Raw genomic sequence first — 17110 nt, forward strand, 5'->3', positions numbered from 1 at the left:
TCAAGCGCATAATGTCATATTTAGTTAGAAATGGCAAGGTGGCAAACTTGTAATTAGTGTGAACTTTCATTAAATAGCCTTGACCATATAAATAGGGGATTATGTCACTAGTTTATAAAGATTTTGATAGAAGATTAGGAGAAGACTTGGAGAGAAGACTTTCTAGAGAGAGAAAGTTGTGTATTTGTGATTCTTGTACTGTACACGTCAAATTTAGCAATGGAATCACGTTAAGTAGTACGTTATTGTGTGTTCGGTCACGTACGTTCACGGATTCCGCACGTGAAACGTTCGTTACACAATCGAACGGTCCCAAAACCGGTCCTACAATTGGTATCAGAGCTAGGAGCTCGATTGCAAGATCAAACACATCATTTTCGTACCAGATTTGAGCCGATTCAGATCCGATTTCTCCTATTTCTTCATCTTCTACCTACTTTTCACGTTTTTTCATCGTTTTTCATCAAATTGAACAGGTAAATACGGTCCGTTTCGTCTGATTTTTGGATATGTTGTGCGTATAGACCCGATCTACAACCCTACCAAGTTTCAGCTCGAAACTCAAAGCCGTTTTGGAGAAATCGCAGTTCTTCGGTCCGAAATTCGCGTCAAAATTCAGCTCTGGTTCGCTTTTTTGGTAAGAAGTGTGGATCGCTTTTTGGTATTGTGGTTGGATCGCTCATGTGACAAGATTTAGGATCGCTCATAGGGCTTATTTGGTTTTAGCTTGGTTCGCTCAAAATTACATGTATGAACCGCTTTTTTGGTAATACTGTGGTTCACTCAAAGGGTAAGAAAGTTGATTCGCTGATAAGTCACATCCAGGCTCGCTTTTAAGTCAATACTGTGGACCGCTCATAAATGTCACATGTTGGTTCGCGTATTAGTCATCTTCTTCACATAATGTTCTGATCATTACAGGTTGTTGTCTGCTGCATAAAAAGGAGACTACAAAACCCAATCAGCATCTTGTGCCGCCCCATGTACACCGCCAAACATTAAAGGCACTGTCCACTTTAATAGCGGCCCAATCCCACGTTTTTCTACACTGACCCATATATAGTTCCACCGCCCAAGTTTTTGACAGTTCATTAAAATCAAAAAGCACTGCCCAATCACCTTTATACTTCACCGCCCAAATTACCCAACCATTAAACCCACTTGCACCACCCAAGACCCAATAGTTATCCAAGCACCGACCCACTTAGATATCAGCCCAATTATTGATTAGTGTAGTGGACTGGAGGTGCCGCCATTTGAAGGTAAACACGTGTCGGGTTTGTTTTTGCGAAAAATGGCAAAGGTGTTTGATGAACAGGAGAACTATTATTTCGAAAGATTTAATGATTGGCATCACGGATTTCTAGATGAGGGTTATAGAAAAGTGAGCAAAGATGGATGGGCAAAAAGGTTTAAATATTTTGTGTGTCTGAAAGACGAAACGTTGGATGATCTTAAAGACCGATATAGTGTTTTACTGAATTATCTGAAAGATCATGAGATATATCCATCAGATGTTGAAAAATTGGAGAAATTTGCAGATGCATTACCGATTGAATGGGGTGAATGTTTGAAGAATTTAAGGGAGAACTCAAATTTTTCAAAACTACCTCTAAATCAATTCATCAGCAAACTTAAAGCTCATGAACTTGAAGTTAGAAAGAAAAAGAAAGATTTGATCAAGGTTTTGGAGTATAATGTGCTAGATCTAAGTTCAGATGTGATTGAAGAGATGCACAAAAGAGTTACTAAATGTATCAGGACAAAACATGTGCTGAAATACGATTTCAAACGAGGTTGTTATATTGATAATAATGGAAATCCTTTTGATTTCGTTAAAATGTTCTGTGCAGGTACATTTATAGCGACAGCAGAAGAAACTTCAAAAGCTGAAGATTCAGTGAAGAATGAAACAGTGTGCTCTAAGTGTGACAACTTTAAGACTGGCAATGACAAACTCGTGAAAGACATGGCAAGTTTGGCATCTGAAGTCAAAAAGTTGAAAGACGAGAAGCACGTTGCTGAAAATCAGATTCTTATTCTGAAAGAAAATTGTGAGAAGTTGAAAGCTGAAAATGACAAACTGTTGGTTGGTTTTAACAGTTTGACTTTGAAAAATCAAGAATTTGAAGGGCAAATGAAAATTCTTGAAGATGGGAGAAATGTGTTCAGTAAAAACAACATTGAAAAACAGAAAATGATAAATTCCCATCTTCAGAAGATTGTCGAACTTGAAAAAGAAGGTGAAAGCGCTCAAAAGAAAATCAAAGAGTTGGTAAAAGAGCTTGAAAACAAACAGAAATCTTCAGAAGATTTAGATTTCTGGATTAAGCTTGAAAACAAGAATCTGAAAGCGAATGAATCAAAATTTCAGGAACAGATAAAAGTTTTGATGAATGAAAAATCTGTTCTTGAAAATTTGAAGAATGATAATGAAAAAACTATCAAGTCTCATTTTGGGAGAATATCTCAACTTGAAAGTGAAGCTGAGAATTCAAGGAACAAAATTGAAGAACTTGAAAAGAAATTGATAGGTTTTGTGACTAAATCTGACAGTTTGAATTTTCCCTGTCCAAAACCAATCAATTCAGTTCCGATAAGTGAAAAGGCTACAAACTTTGACAAAGTCAAAGTCGAAGATTGTGATGAGAAAACTGATGAGGAAAATGAGAAATTTTATTCAGCAGATGAGTCTGAGACAGAGTCTGAGCTGAAATTAAGAAAAAGAAAACGATTTCAAAATTAAGAGGAAAATTTCAGAAAACTGTTTTGCACTCGACTGAAAAGGGAGAATGCTCTAAGCAAAAACCTGTGAAGAAGATTGTAGAACAGAAACAAAAATTTAAAAATGAAGAAAAAAACTCATCAGTACGATCATCCAATCAAAAGGAAAAATTACAAAAAGTAGAAAATGAAAATTCAAAAATTGTTGGTTGCAGGACAGACCACAGTACTTCAAAGCCAAATCCAACAATCAAGAGGAGAAAGGAATATCACCAAGCCAAATAGTGCTTTGATCTGAGCGTTTGGTATGAAGATGGTGATTGGTACGATAACAGAATGTGTTACAAATGTGGTTATCAAGGACACATTGCTGTTAACTGCCAGAGACAGAGATTTGAGACAAGAAGATGCTATAATTGTCAAATCAAAGGACACATTGCCAGAGATTGCCCAAGGAAATCAAGTGAAAGATTGAGGGTTAATTCTCAGAAAATGGCAAAGAAAATACCAGTCGTTGTCAAGCCCAAAGAATTGAAAGCTTCGGGTCAAAACGTTAAAGAACAGAAGGTCAAAGAATCTAAAGTTCAAGAAACAAAAGTGAAGCTTTCTCAGGGGCAGAAAGACCGACTGAGGAAAAAGAGAAAGAAAGCGAGAGAATATCTCGAAAAGATTTTGTCCTCGGGTTCACCCGACAGCTCGAAGAAGAGTTCTGATGAATCAACTTCCTCGGCTGCAAAGTCAAGCAAGATGAATTCTTCAGATACAAATCTGAGGACTAAAGAGGATAAGAAGAAGAAGAAAGTGAAGTTTTCACTTCCTGGCGATGAATCTGTTTCTTCAAAAACAAAGGAGCCACATGTCGGTGATGAATCTGACTCATTAAAGTCAGACAAGCCACATTCAGGCAATGATTCTGGTATGGTAAAACCAGAAGAGCCATGTGTTGAGGTAAAGGTCGAGAATTCTAATTTAACAATGGATGAGAAAAATTTTCCACCATTGTTGAATAAGAATTCAAAATCACCCAAGGCTGGTCAGGCTTGGGTGAAACTTTTCAAATAGAAAAACCTGACTTGCCGGAGTTCCCAGGTTGGTAAGCGTGGAACATGAATCGGCATCTTTTAAATCGGTGTTTGAAGGTTTTTGCAGGAATTGCCGGAGCTCCCAGGTTGGTAAGCGTGGAGCATGAATCGGCATCTTTCTTGACTTTTATTCGGTAACGTCAATCATGCAAACTGTAAAGAGGTTTGGTTGTGTTTGTGAATGTTTTACAAGTGGTACAGAGGATTCTGAACTGCATATGGTAAATCAAGGACATTAACTTGTACTTGGATTTTCCTACTTTTGTGTAGAAAACAAGATGATGAAGTAACCCCGTACCTAAACTGTTTGGTAAACAAACTAAGTTTTCCGGAAAAGCCATTTTGATTAAAACAAACTTAAGTGTTTTGAAATCACAATGGGAAAATAGTTTGTTGTGAGGGGGAGTTCTGATTGTTTATGCCAGGTGGATAGAGAATTGAAATGATTCTCATCAGGTTGTCAAGTTTGTACAGTTTGTTTCAAATTTTCCCAGAAAATCAAAATTGAAACATATTTTGATTTTAGGGGGAGAAAAATTTTAAAAAAAATTAGAAAATTTGAAAATGTCAAAAACATTAAAAATTTAAAAATGAGTTTTGTTGTGAAAAAGAGGAAATGATTGTAAATCAGTGGACTATCACAACATGCTAAAGAAATGTAATGTAAAATGTGATAAAGGGTCTCACTGATGATGTGACGATAGGTTTTTGTACATTTAGTAGATTTATTCGGGATATAAACCTAAAATTTCAAACTTATGAAATTCGTGGGGAACACTACTTGGATATATAGGTAACCCCTGAAATCTCGTTTGAAAGGTCTCGTATTCTGATATACTAGGTGTTTATACTCTATGATGTCTGGGGTATTATTCTGGGACTTCTGCTGAACGGTAGTTCTGACCTAGTCCTTGGCTAATACTTTTCGGAAAATGCTTGAAACATAGCATAAAGCCCTCAGCTGATTAGACAATAAAATTGATAATCATCTGTTGTAGCTGAAAAGATCCTCTAAAGGGGACACACTGCTAAGTCGAAGCTGATATCTCTCTGCTGAACGGAAGTTCTGACCTGAGATCCCTCAGTTCTCGCATCTTTCCCCTAATTTATGTACAGACATCATTGTAGTGTTCATACCTGTAAGACTGAATATTGGGATTCTGGATACGGGAGTATATTCAAGAGGTGGGACACATGAATTGAACTAAGTTCATAAAATACCTAAATAGTATCCTGAATAGATTGAAAATTGTATGAAAATTTAAGAGGACAATTATATCGTCAATCTACGTGAATCGTTTAGAACTTAAAACGATTAAAAGCTTAACGGTGCTTGTGTTATGTCTCAAAAACTGATATGATCCTCTTGCACAAACTCACAAAAATATGTTTGTTTTGCATTTAAATTTCTGTCTTTGCAATTATGTTTCATATTTTCAAAAATCCAAAAAGATTTTCGACAACTGATGGTGAAGAGCTGATTTTCAAAATCTCAAAGGCTAAACTTGATGAACATACAGGTTGGTTAAGACATTTGAAATGTTTAAAATGATTCATTAATTTTTTTTAATTTGAATCAGAAATTGGAATGTTTCAAATTTTGAAAGGTTTAAATGTGAAAATTCTCAAATGATTTGTTGATTCATTAAGTTGAATCACAACTTTATTTGTTTGTGATAGAGTGTTTGAGATATATGCAGATGATGCAGATGATGAGCTGAACAGAGAGAAGTCAGGAGATAATTTCTATGGTGGTAACAAATCCCAGATGTCTATCCTAGCAGGGTGATAGGGGAAGTCTGATGAAAGTTATAGCCAAAGAAAGAAAGATCCAGGCAGAATTTCTGAAGAAGACCAAGCTATATCCGAGAATGTCATGTTGAAGACTCTCACTGAAGATTCCGTCAACATTCAATCTGTTGATACGCAAAGCCAGGTGTCGATCCCAAAAGCACGGAAGCTTGACGCAAGGGGGAGCCTGAAGAATCTGAAGAAAGAGAACAACGGAAGCTGAAGACAGATCCACCGGGATTCTGTTTGAGCTAGAGTAGTTGAAGACTCTCACTAAAGATTCCGTCAACATCCAAGGGGGAGTTTGTTAGTGCAGTTGTCTGTCGACTACATCTTTGTTCGAGTTTTAGAGAGAGAGAAAGTCAAGTCGCTACGAGTTTCACTACGAGATTGACTACGGCAATATCCAAGGGGGAGATTGTTGATGCATTTATTGTCTATCGCCTTCGTCAATCCGAGTCGTAGTGAAAAGCCGGAAGGAATCAAGAGCATAATGTCATATTTAGTTAGAAATGGCAAGGTGGCAAACTTGTAATTAGTGTGAACTTTCATTAAATAGCCTTGACCATATAAATAGGGGATTATGTCACTAGTTTATAAAGATTTTGATAGAAGATTAGGAGAAGACTTGGAGAGAAGACTTTCTAGAGAGAGAAAGTAGAGAGAGAAAGTTGTGTATTTGTGATTCTTGTACTGTACACGTCAAATTTAGCAATGGAATCACGTTAAGTAGTACGTTATTGTGTGTTCGGTCACGTACGTTCACGGATTCCGCACGTGAAACGTTCGTTACGCAATCGAACGGTCTCAAAACCGGTCCTACAAAAATTCCGTAGAAATTCGTACCCCCACAGGAGAAGTAATTTTAATCACAGGAGATAAACCTCAAAAGCCACTGAAATTTATTTCAGTAATGAAGTTGGTCAGTTATTCAAGAAAACAAGGAATGGTGTATATGATTTCTGTAATCATTAACACTAAGAATAAGGAACTTCAGAAAATCCCAGTAGTCTCAGAATATCCTGAGGTATTCCCAGAAGAACTACCAGGATTACCACCTGATAGGGAAGTAGAATTTAGAATTCATCTAATTCCTGGAACTACACCAATAGCCAAAGCACCTTACCGGCTAGCACCTACTGATATGCTAGAATTGAAAAAGCAGTTAGATGAATTACTAAGCAAAGGATTTATACAACCTAGTTCATCCCCTTGGGGAGCACCAGTGTTGTTTGTGAAAAAGAAAGTTGGATCGATGAGAATGTGTATCGATTATAGGGAACTGAATAAGGTTACAATTAAGAATCGATACCCATTACCTAGGATTGACGATCTTTTTGATCAACTCCAGGGAGCTAGGTATTTTTCTAAGATAGACTTACGCTCCAGATACCATCAGTTGAAAGTACAAGAGGAAGACATACCTAAAACTGCTTTCAGAACTAGGTATGGTCATTATGAGTTTACAGTCATGCCCTTTGGACTAACAAATGCACCTGCAGCATTCATGGACATGATGAATCGGATTTGTAAACCGTACTTGGATAAATTCGTAATTGTCTTCATCGACGATATACTTATTTATTCCAAAAGTCAGGAAGAAGATTGTGAGCACCTGCATGCACTCTTAACTTTGTTAAGGAAGGAAAAGCTTTACGCCAAATTCTCGAAGTGTGAATTCTGGCTGCAAGAAGTGCAATTCTTAGGACATATGGTAAATCACGAAGGTATTCACGTAGATCCTTCTAAAATAGAAGCAATTACCAAATGGAAGGTTCTGGAAACAGCCTTGGAAATTAGAAGCTTTCTAGGCGTAGCTGGATACTATAGACGATTTATTAAGGATTTTTCTAAGATAGCTGTACCTTTGTCTAAACTGACTTGTAAAGCAGTTAAGTTTGAATGGGGACCTAGACAAGAAGAAGCTTTTAAGATATTAAAGCAAGGATTGACAAATGCTCCAATTGTAGCTTTGCCGGAAGGAACTGAAGATTTTGAAGTATACTGTGATGCTTCAAAATTAGGATTTGGATGTGTGTTGATGCAACGCAAAAGGGTAATAGTGTGTGCCTCCAAGCAATTGAAGAAGCACGAGGAAAATTATACGACTCATGATTTAGAATTAGGAGCTATAATTTTTTCCCTTAAGATTTGGAGACATTATCTGTATGGAAGTAAGTTTACTGTTTATACAGATCATAAAAGTTTAAGGTACATATTTGGGCAAAAAGAATTGAACATGAGGCAAAGAAGATGGATGGAAATCCTAAGTGATTACGACTGTGATATTCAATATCACGAAGGAAAAGCAAATGTAGTCGCAGATGCTCTAAGTCATAAGTATCCTGAAAAGCAAAAGCGAGTCCGTGCTCTTAGATTAAATCTGCAATTTGATTTAATGGAACAATTGAAGAAAGTTCAAGAAACAGCAATCGAAGACGATGCTGAAGGAATGAAAGGACGAATAAAAGAATTAGAGCAAGGAACTGATGGAATTTGGAGATTCCACAAGAAAAGAATTTGGGTACCTAAGCCAGGAGATTTAAGGAATAAGATTCTAGAAGAAGCCCATAAATCTAGGTATACCATGCACCCAGGTAACAATAAGATGTACCAAGATTTAAGAAATAATTTTTGGTGGATAGGAATGAAAAAGGATATAGCTGAATATGTATCCAAGTGTCTTACTTGTTCACAAGTAAAAGCAGAACATTAGAAACCTTTGGGACTACTACAACCGTTAGAGATGCCGGTATGGAAATCGGAACTCATAACAATGGATTTTGTTACTAAGTTACCTAAAACCAGAAAAGGTAATGATGCCATTTGGGTAATTGTGGATCGATTAACCAAATCAGCTCATTTTCTACCCATGAAAGAAATCTTTAGCATGGAAAGGTTAGCGAAGTTGTATGTAGACGAAGTAGTATCCTTACATGGAATTCCGCTCTCCATTGTATCGGATAGGGATAGTCGTTTCACTTTTCATTTCTGGACAAGTTTCCAGGAAGCAATGGGAACCATATTAAATTTAAGTACTGCATATCATCCTCAAACAGACGGACAAAGTGAAAGGACGATACAAACCCTGGAAGACATGCTCCGAGCATGTGTAATTGATTTTGGTGGTAATTGGGATAACCACTTACCCTTAATTGAATTCTCCTATAACAATCATTATCATTCAAGCATTGAAGCTGCCCCATTTGAAGCACTATATGGACGTAAGTGTAGAACTCCAGTTTGTTGGGCAGAAATAGGAGAAAGTCAATTATCAGGTCCTGAAATTGTGCAAGAAACCACCGACAAGATAACACAAATCAAGGAAAGACTGAAAACGGCTTGAGATCGTCAGAAAAGCTATGCAGACAATCGCCGCAAGCCGTTAGAGTTTCAAGTCAGAGACAAGGTACTTTTGAAAGTTTCTCCTTGGAAAGGAGTAGTACGATTCGGTAAGAAAGGAAAACTGAGTCCAAGGTACATAGGACCATTTCTAGTAATCCAACGAATAGGACCAGTTGCTTATCGTTTACTACTAGCAGAAGAATTAGCGGGAGTACATGATGTATTTCATGTATCCAACCTCAAGAAATGTCTATCGGACGAATCCCTGATAGTACCTCTTCAAGATATTGAGGTAAATGAAAAGCTGAAATTTGTAGAGAAACCACTACAGATATAAGATAGAAAGATTAAGTTTCTCAAGCACAAACGACTAGTATTAGTCAAAGTCAAGTGGGATTCAAAGAGAGGGCCTGAATACACTTGGGAGCTAGAATCAGAAATGAAGCGGAAATATCCTCATCTATTCCAGTAAATCTCGAGGACGAGATTTTTATTAAGGTGGGGAGGATGTAACAACTCTCACTAAAATTATTACTTAGTATGTTAATTGTCCAATTAGGAAACCCTAATTGAGAAACCCAAGTAATTATGCATAAACCCTAAAATTTTCAGAACAATCGGAATCAGGATCAGGGCCCCTAAAACTCAGGGGGGGGGGGGGGTAAACCCTAGCTGACGATTATCTTCATAATTTACTGTAGAAAGTAAATTTCGTCGAATTATGACTCACTAAGGCTATGTTGGACACGAACCTACCCTACCCTAAAACTTGACCCATCGCGCCACGCGAAGGAGACAAGTCTCCCTGTCGCGCCACGCGAGGAAGTCAATTTTCAAGTATAAATAGGGGGGTTGGCACTTGAATGTTGGTGTTAGTTCGACGTCCAAATTCCAAATATACGCTGAGATAGAGTCCAATTACTATAAACACACACGAATCACTAAACGCTGCCGCGATAAACAGGGTAATAATTGGATCGCTATTACGATTCAACGTCCGATCGATTGAAACTATCTAGCGAATGTTTAAGTGCTGCTCAGTTTGGGTTTATACTTTGTCATTCGTCATTAATTCGATGGATGTTTAAGTATCGCACTTTGTCATTTGTTGTGAGGGTTTAATCTCGTGAATTGTCGTAAATGTTGTATTAGTTACTAACCCAGTTCGTGTGCATTGTTATTTAATTTAGGTTAAACAGGCTAATCAGTAGATTAAACTCCGCCCGCATAAATCTGCAATGTGAGTCATTCTCTTTTTATCAATTATGCTTTACAAAACTCCAAACTTTTTTCAAAGTTATAATTATTGGGATTAAGTCTTTGTAGTCTTCATTACAGCCGGTATGTGTGGTTTTGTATACATTACTTGTCAATCCATCACCATTGGACAACGAGATAGCCAAGGGGTGATATGACCATAGTCACAGACACCATTGGACAACAAGATAGCCAATGGGTGGTCGAGTGACAAATACCGTGGGTATATGGTTGACATGTAGAAACATTGTAATCACTCTTAATACTGTAAATTATAACAAAAGTATCGTTTTAAACAAAATGAATGATTTACTCAGTATTTCCCCGCTGACAAAACCTTTTTCAAACATGTTTCAGGTGATCTGTTGTGATCCAGGAAAAGTGCCGTGAAGCACTACAAGCTTAAGGAAGTGGCTCAATATAAATAAATAAAGAAACATGTTTTGTAAAATATAGATTTCCCAGTGAAATCACTTTATTGTAAATTACAGGGTTTTATCCCTAAATTATGTAATAAAATAAACGGGCATTTTTAGCATTAAAAGATCATGTATTAAAGACTTCCGTTGTCGCCTAAATTAATTACCACGGGGTTCCTGTCCCGCGGCTCTGGACCGGGTCAAACCGGGGCTAGGGCCGTGAGACCTTCCTTTTGTTTGATGTTCCAAAACTCATCCGCCAACTTTTGAAGCTCGTGGGGAGGGCATAACTCTTTCATCCTGATGTCCTTCAACTCGTCCCACGTAAGCCCGTAAGCTGCATCATTTCCACGCTTGTTTCTCTCAGCAGTCCACCAGTCCAAAGCCCTGGACCGGAAAATGCCGGTGGCGTTAACAATGCGGAGATTACCAGGACAGTTGCTTTGGCGTAGGGTGACTTCAATAGAATCAAACCATTGAAACATGGTAGTAGGTCCATCTTCTCCGGTGAATTCTTTGGGTCCGCAAGCTTTGAACCGCTTGAAGCTAAAAGCAGACTTAGGAGCATAAGTCCTGGACTCTTCAGAAGACTTGCTAGCGTTTTCATTCAGCTCGCTAACAATTTGCGGGATAACTTTCGCCATCTGCTTAGCGACGAGGGCGGCGATACGTTTGTCATCATGATTGCGGTGAGCAGAACGGGAGTGAAACGATCCAAATGACGACATTGTCTGCAACAGACATCGCCATAGGACATAGACATAAATTTCGATTAGCCCTAGTGTAGACTCTCACTCAGCTCTAAACTACTACACATAAAGCTCAGGAATATGTTCAATCACGTAAGAACATAATTACATAGACACGTAACCACATAAGCACATAATTCACAGAAACCATGCGGCCCCACTATATTTTCCACGTATCCACCAACATATATAGCACGTATTCACCTATTATTCAAAGTTCGCGCGTTCGAGAATAGCCATTGCGAATAGCGAGTACACAGCGAGTAGCATATCATAAGCGAGTATCATAACAAGTGATTACCCACAAGTAGTAGCGATTTGTTAGCGAGTTGAGATAGATGTGCAGTGCGAGTTGTGTGTGTCGATCAAAGCGAAAAGGGAGAAGCGTATACATCACCAAAAATCGAAACACATAAACAGGTAAAATCACATAAAACACATAAAATTCCACATAAAAACGACAAATATCAGAGTCAGCAGTTGCGGGGTCAGAATCAGAACACATAAAATCTGCGATTGCGAGTTTGAAATCGAAAATAGATTGTCTAAGGATTAATAGACGTTGACTACCCAAAGTGATTCGACTATTCTCAGGGACTATAAGTATACGTTTTGGCCTAATAGAGTGTGCTCTATCACCGACACATGGTGAATGGCACGCATCCTTTCGGTTACTTACGCCACTCGAGTTGTTGGAATCCATCAAGACTTTGGTGAGAGTTTTGTAAAACCAAAATAGAGAGTGGAACGAGTCATCAAGGTTCGGGTTTCGCCCCTAACTTAGCGACTACATTCCTGTGTGTGTGATAGAATCACGAGATTTTGAGAGAAAAATCTGCGTCGAAATACGGATTTCACTACTGATTCAACGCAAATTCTCTTGTTTATAGTAAAATGCGGGTCGAACAAGCGATCTGATCAAGAGTTTGCAGTTTTCACACCTAATCTCGATCTAATCACTCGCTCATTTTCGAAAATAGTGTAGCGCGACTACCTTAGAAAAGGTAGTGTGATGGTATAGCATAACGGCGAGATGATCGAGTAATGCCAATACGCTCGTGCGGAACCCCTAACGGGTTTGCACAAGGCGATCTGTTGGTACTTAGACTATAGACTAGGTCGTTTCTAAGACATCGACCCGGACTAGGCCGAGTCTTGCCTAACTCCCTATAGTTATGGCTCTGATACCAATCTGTCACACCCCAACCGATGACGGAAACCTCTGGGCGCGACACTGAGCGAAACAGATTGTCCAGGATAAATCCATAACAACTAAATTACCAGATATTTAAATATTATGTCCCATACCATAACATACCAAAGTAAATAGTTATTACATACCAAATATCTCAAGACAAATAACATGTTCCGACAACTCAGTTTTAAATTGTTTTTGTTGGTTTCTAGACTCCATCCTAGCTCAATTCCATCAAATAGCAAGCAAGCATCCTAAGAACCTGTCACATACGTTAAAATAGAGGTCAATACACATAGTGTAAAGGTGAGCATACAAGTTTAATAATATAACAGAGTTCGAAATTGTTTATGCATAACCAGCATGTAACATGTAACAAAGTGAAGGCTAGTAGGTTATCGACAGAGAAATATGCACAGACATGGCTAGTAGGTTATCGACAGAGAAATATGCACACACATATCCCCACTAGGACATATGAAGTAAAGCCCTTAACAACCACTGTCCACGACAGGTGCTGAGTCCAAATTATAGTACTATCGTTGCTAAGGTGTCAGGCAACAATCACTATGTTAACATAACATACAAGCATTCATCAAATAACACGTAGCATGCAATAATCGTATAAATAGAGTTTGCGTTGTGTGTCGATTGTGATTTAGAATAAGTAACGTATGTAACACCCAAAAGTGCATAAAGCAAAAATGGTTCGAGTATACTCACAGTCTCTCTTGGATTGAAGGGATCGCTGAGAGATTAGCCTGAATCAGTTAACGATAGCATAAGAGATGAACGACACATAAAACGGTGAAGAGTGGCTAAGTGTCGAGTGGTAATCCGATCGGATGGCAATCCGATCGGTTGGTCATACGATCGGATGTCAATCCGTTCGGATGGTCATCCGATTAGATAGCCATTCAGTCGGATTGACATTCGTTTGAGAAGGATGTGTTTGTGTATGATGGCTTTGAAGTTTTCATTGTAGCATTTTGAAAACAGAGAAGTATCTCTACCTTTCAGGTCAATCGATCGAACGGTCGTTCAATCGGATAGCGATCTGATCGGCAAGACATTTCTAGTGAGAACAAGTTCACAGCAGGATGGTCATCCAATCGGATGGTCTTCCGATCGGATAGCAATCCGTTAGAACTGATGACCTTTGAAAATTATGAAAATGTCTAAGTGTTGAAGTTCCAAATGTCAATCGATCGGATGGTCATTCGGTCGGATGGCAATCCGATCGAACGATAATCCGTTCGACATTCAGTTTGTTTGAAATTTGAAAATGTTAAGTGTGGAAACTCAAGTGCTATCCGATCAGATTGCAGTTCGATCGGATGGAAATCCAATCGGACGACAATCCATCCCAACGAATCTGATAGTCCTGAACTTGATTGTTTTGAAAGTTTGCGGTTTGATCGAGACGGTATGACAACGTGCTAAACAACGGGGACTCCATCAGACCCAGGTTACCCGATTGAACGGGAACCACCCCAATCCGATTAGTTAACTGTTCGTGATGGTTGTTCCTGTTTAATCCGAAATCGGTTATCTCTTTGATAGAAACCAGTTCTCAGACCGGTGCTTCACTACGAAATGAGTAGATGTCCTGAATGAGCTCCGATTCTATCGGTTTTGAGTGCAATGAGTGTAAAAGAGTTGAAAAAAAGTTGGAATAGTATCTTTCAATCCTTTTACCGTTGAAAATGTTTAGATCTATGCGAAAACAATGTTAAATCTTGTGGAAATCCTTCAGATCTGAGTTATCCTTGGTGGAATGAGGTCAAAACTTGAAGTTCATAAGAACTCCATGATGACATCATCCTAGAACACCTCAAATCTGCTGATTTCACAGTTAAAAGTTAAGATTCAAAGGTGAAAATGATGAAGAAGTGTGTGTAGATCATAGAAGTACAAGATTTAAGTTGAAAACTTAGAAGAATCGTGAGAATTCGAGAGAAAAGTGGTCTGGAACGCTGGTCGAACGAGAGAGAGCTGTCACATCACTATTGTGATGTGACAGGGGGTATTTATAGCTTGCCAAAAGAGGAAAGTGCACAATTGTCAGATAGGATCACTTCGATCGGATAGCCATCCGATTGGATGGTCATCAGATCGGATGACCATTCGATCGACTGGTCCGGCGAGTTGAGTTTCGGCGTTCGTTTTGCGTTTTGAGCGTTGCGATGCGTTTTTGAGCGAGTATCGATTAGGCGATCTGATATATTAATAATAATCACACAAATACTATATCTAACATACAATCATCATAAATTACTTGCGTTTAGCGTTTGCGATTAAGTTGCGTTGCGATAGAGTTACGGTTGCGCTTCGATTATTCACCACCAAACATAAAGTAAACATGAACAAGTAACACATAAGTAACACACACACATAAAAAATATTCAGAATCTATCAATCAAGTTGCGAACACGATTGCGGTGCGATTAGCGAATAAGCGATAAAACATGCAATAAACATCGATTAAACCTCGATTATTAACAGATAATCCACATAATACAACTAAAGCAAATAAATAAAAAGATTCGATTACAAGTCACTGACGTACAATTAATAGTTAATCAAGGAGTGACAGATCGCAATTAGCAATCTTTTCTTCCTTTGACTTCGACTTTGACTTTCGTAACACGGGGTATTACACCTAGTCAGGTCGACACTGTTGACAAGGCCATCGCGAAGTACATTTAATGCCTTCCCCCCTTCGATGATGAACCTCGTCGAATCTGTCTCACCCAAGACTCTTGAAGATACATACTGTTTAGCCACCAACTCATCCACAACTGCGTTCTTCATGGAACCTTCGATAAGGGTTCATCAAAGAGTGCTCACCAAGGCACCACCGATACCTTCATTGTACCAGCACCAAGCAAGCCATCCTCAAAGAACAGCAAAAAAGGCAAGAAGCGGAAGGCTTCAAGCTAGAACTGTGCGGTAGTCACTCCACAAATCCCTCATCCACTCCAACAAGTTGCTTCAACCAACCTTGAGCCAACCATGAAAGCTTACACTGGGACTCATCACAAGTGTAATACATGTTTATACCATCATCCCTTCCACACACCTTGCCGCCTATTGCAATAGATTCAGTCATTTTGCCAACCAGTGCCGAAGTGGCCCAAAGCCACAACGTAATTAAACCCAAGCCATCACTGCAAACCAAACCCTACCCAAAACCAACCTCAGCCTCAAGCCAACACAGGCCGAGCAAGTTTCAAGTGTGGCGATCCCAATCATCTCACCAATGTCTGTCTTCAGCGCAACAACAACAACAACCAGCAGCAACAGCCTCAACAAGCGCGTGGTAGAGCCTTCTATAACACCACAACCGTAAGATACAACAAACCGCGGTGGTAACGTCGGGGAGTCACGTTACAGAAATTATTTCACAACATATGGTATATAAGGCTTTGTTTTATTGAATTAATAAATTACATTGTCTTGGAACAAAAATAAATAAAATACAACAATTGTCCTTAAGTTTTAAGGTAAACTAAGGCCCGAGTCCATCCTACGTGTAATACACGTTCAACATCATCACACATTAGCACCTGAAACATATGTGAAATTAACATCAGCATGGAAAGCCGGTGAGTAACATAGGTTTTGTGAGTCAAATTCATGGCTTTGTATTTATTATTGTAATACCTCGTCCGACTATGAGAGTCAATGAGTGAAAACCTTGTATCCAAACTTGTATTAAAATATTTGGTATTGCAATATGTTTAACCAACTATAAAAGTTGGTATGAGTTATAAACCTTGTAGCTATGAATCTTGACAAAAGAGTTTCTTTTGTTAACTGTATAAGAAAAACGATTTAAAAGAAATCTTTGTATGGTTTATATCTTTAATTGAAAATCGCTCGTGACTTGTCCAAAACCATTTGTCCTTGTTTATAGTGATTTGGATAATGCTACAATAGGTAACACAATAAGAGCATTTATATATAGGAAGTACCAGCGGCGTATCCACTAAGCACTTATCATATTGCACTCGCCTTGTTATCTAAATCACTTACTATGTATAAACCAATCGTCCGTGTCATAAACCAATCGTCCTTGTCATAAACCATTTGTCCGTGTTATAAACCAATCGTCTTTGTTTTAATTGTGTAAACTGTGGTCGTTTTGGTGAATAAATTCAAGCCTGTGTTGACTCGTCTCGACTAATAGACCACCAAAGGGTCTATTAAAATATTCGACTAACAAACCACCAACGGGTTTGTGAAAATACAGTTTCTGTTGTTCCTCAAACTTCCCCACAAACCCAGGGAAATCTGGTAATGGGATTGTCAGTCCGATTGTACCATAACATACTACTGGTCGGCTTGGCCAAAATTAATGAATGTCATTCGTGTCATGGATAACGCACCAACAAGTTTTCCACATTATTAAAAACATGTTGTTATATATAAACCATAAGCTTTGTTTTGAAAACTTGAAAATGATTTAGCACATATGAATCACCAAAACATTTGAAAAACATAGAAGAGGGGACTATGTACTCACTCGGATTGCGTATATATCTT

This window comes from Helianthus annuus, chromosome 14 (genome assembly GCF_002127325.2).
Source record: "Helianthus annuus cultivar XRQ/B chromosome 14, HanXRQr2.0-SUNRISE, whole genome shotgun sequence".
Lineage (NCBI taxonomy): Eukaryota > Viridiplantae > Streptophyta > Magnoliopsida > Asterales > Asteraceae > Helianthus > Helianthus annuus.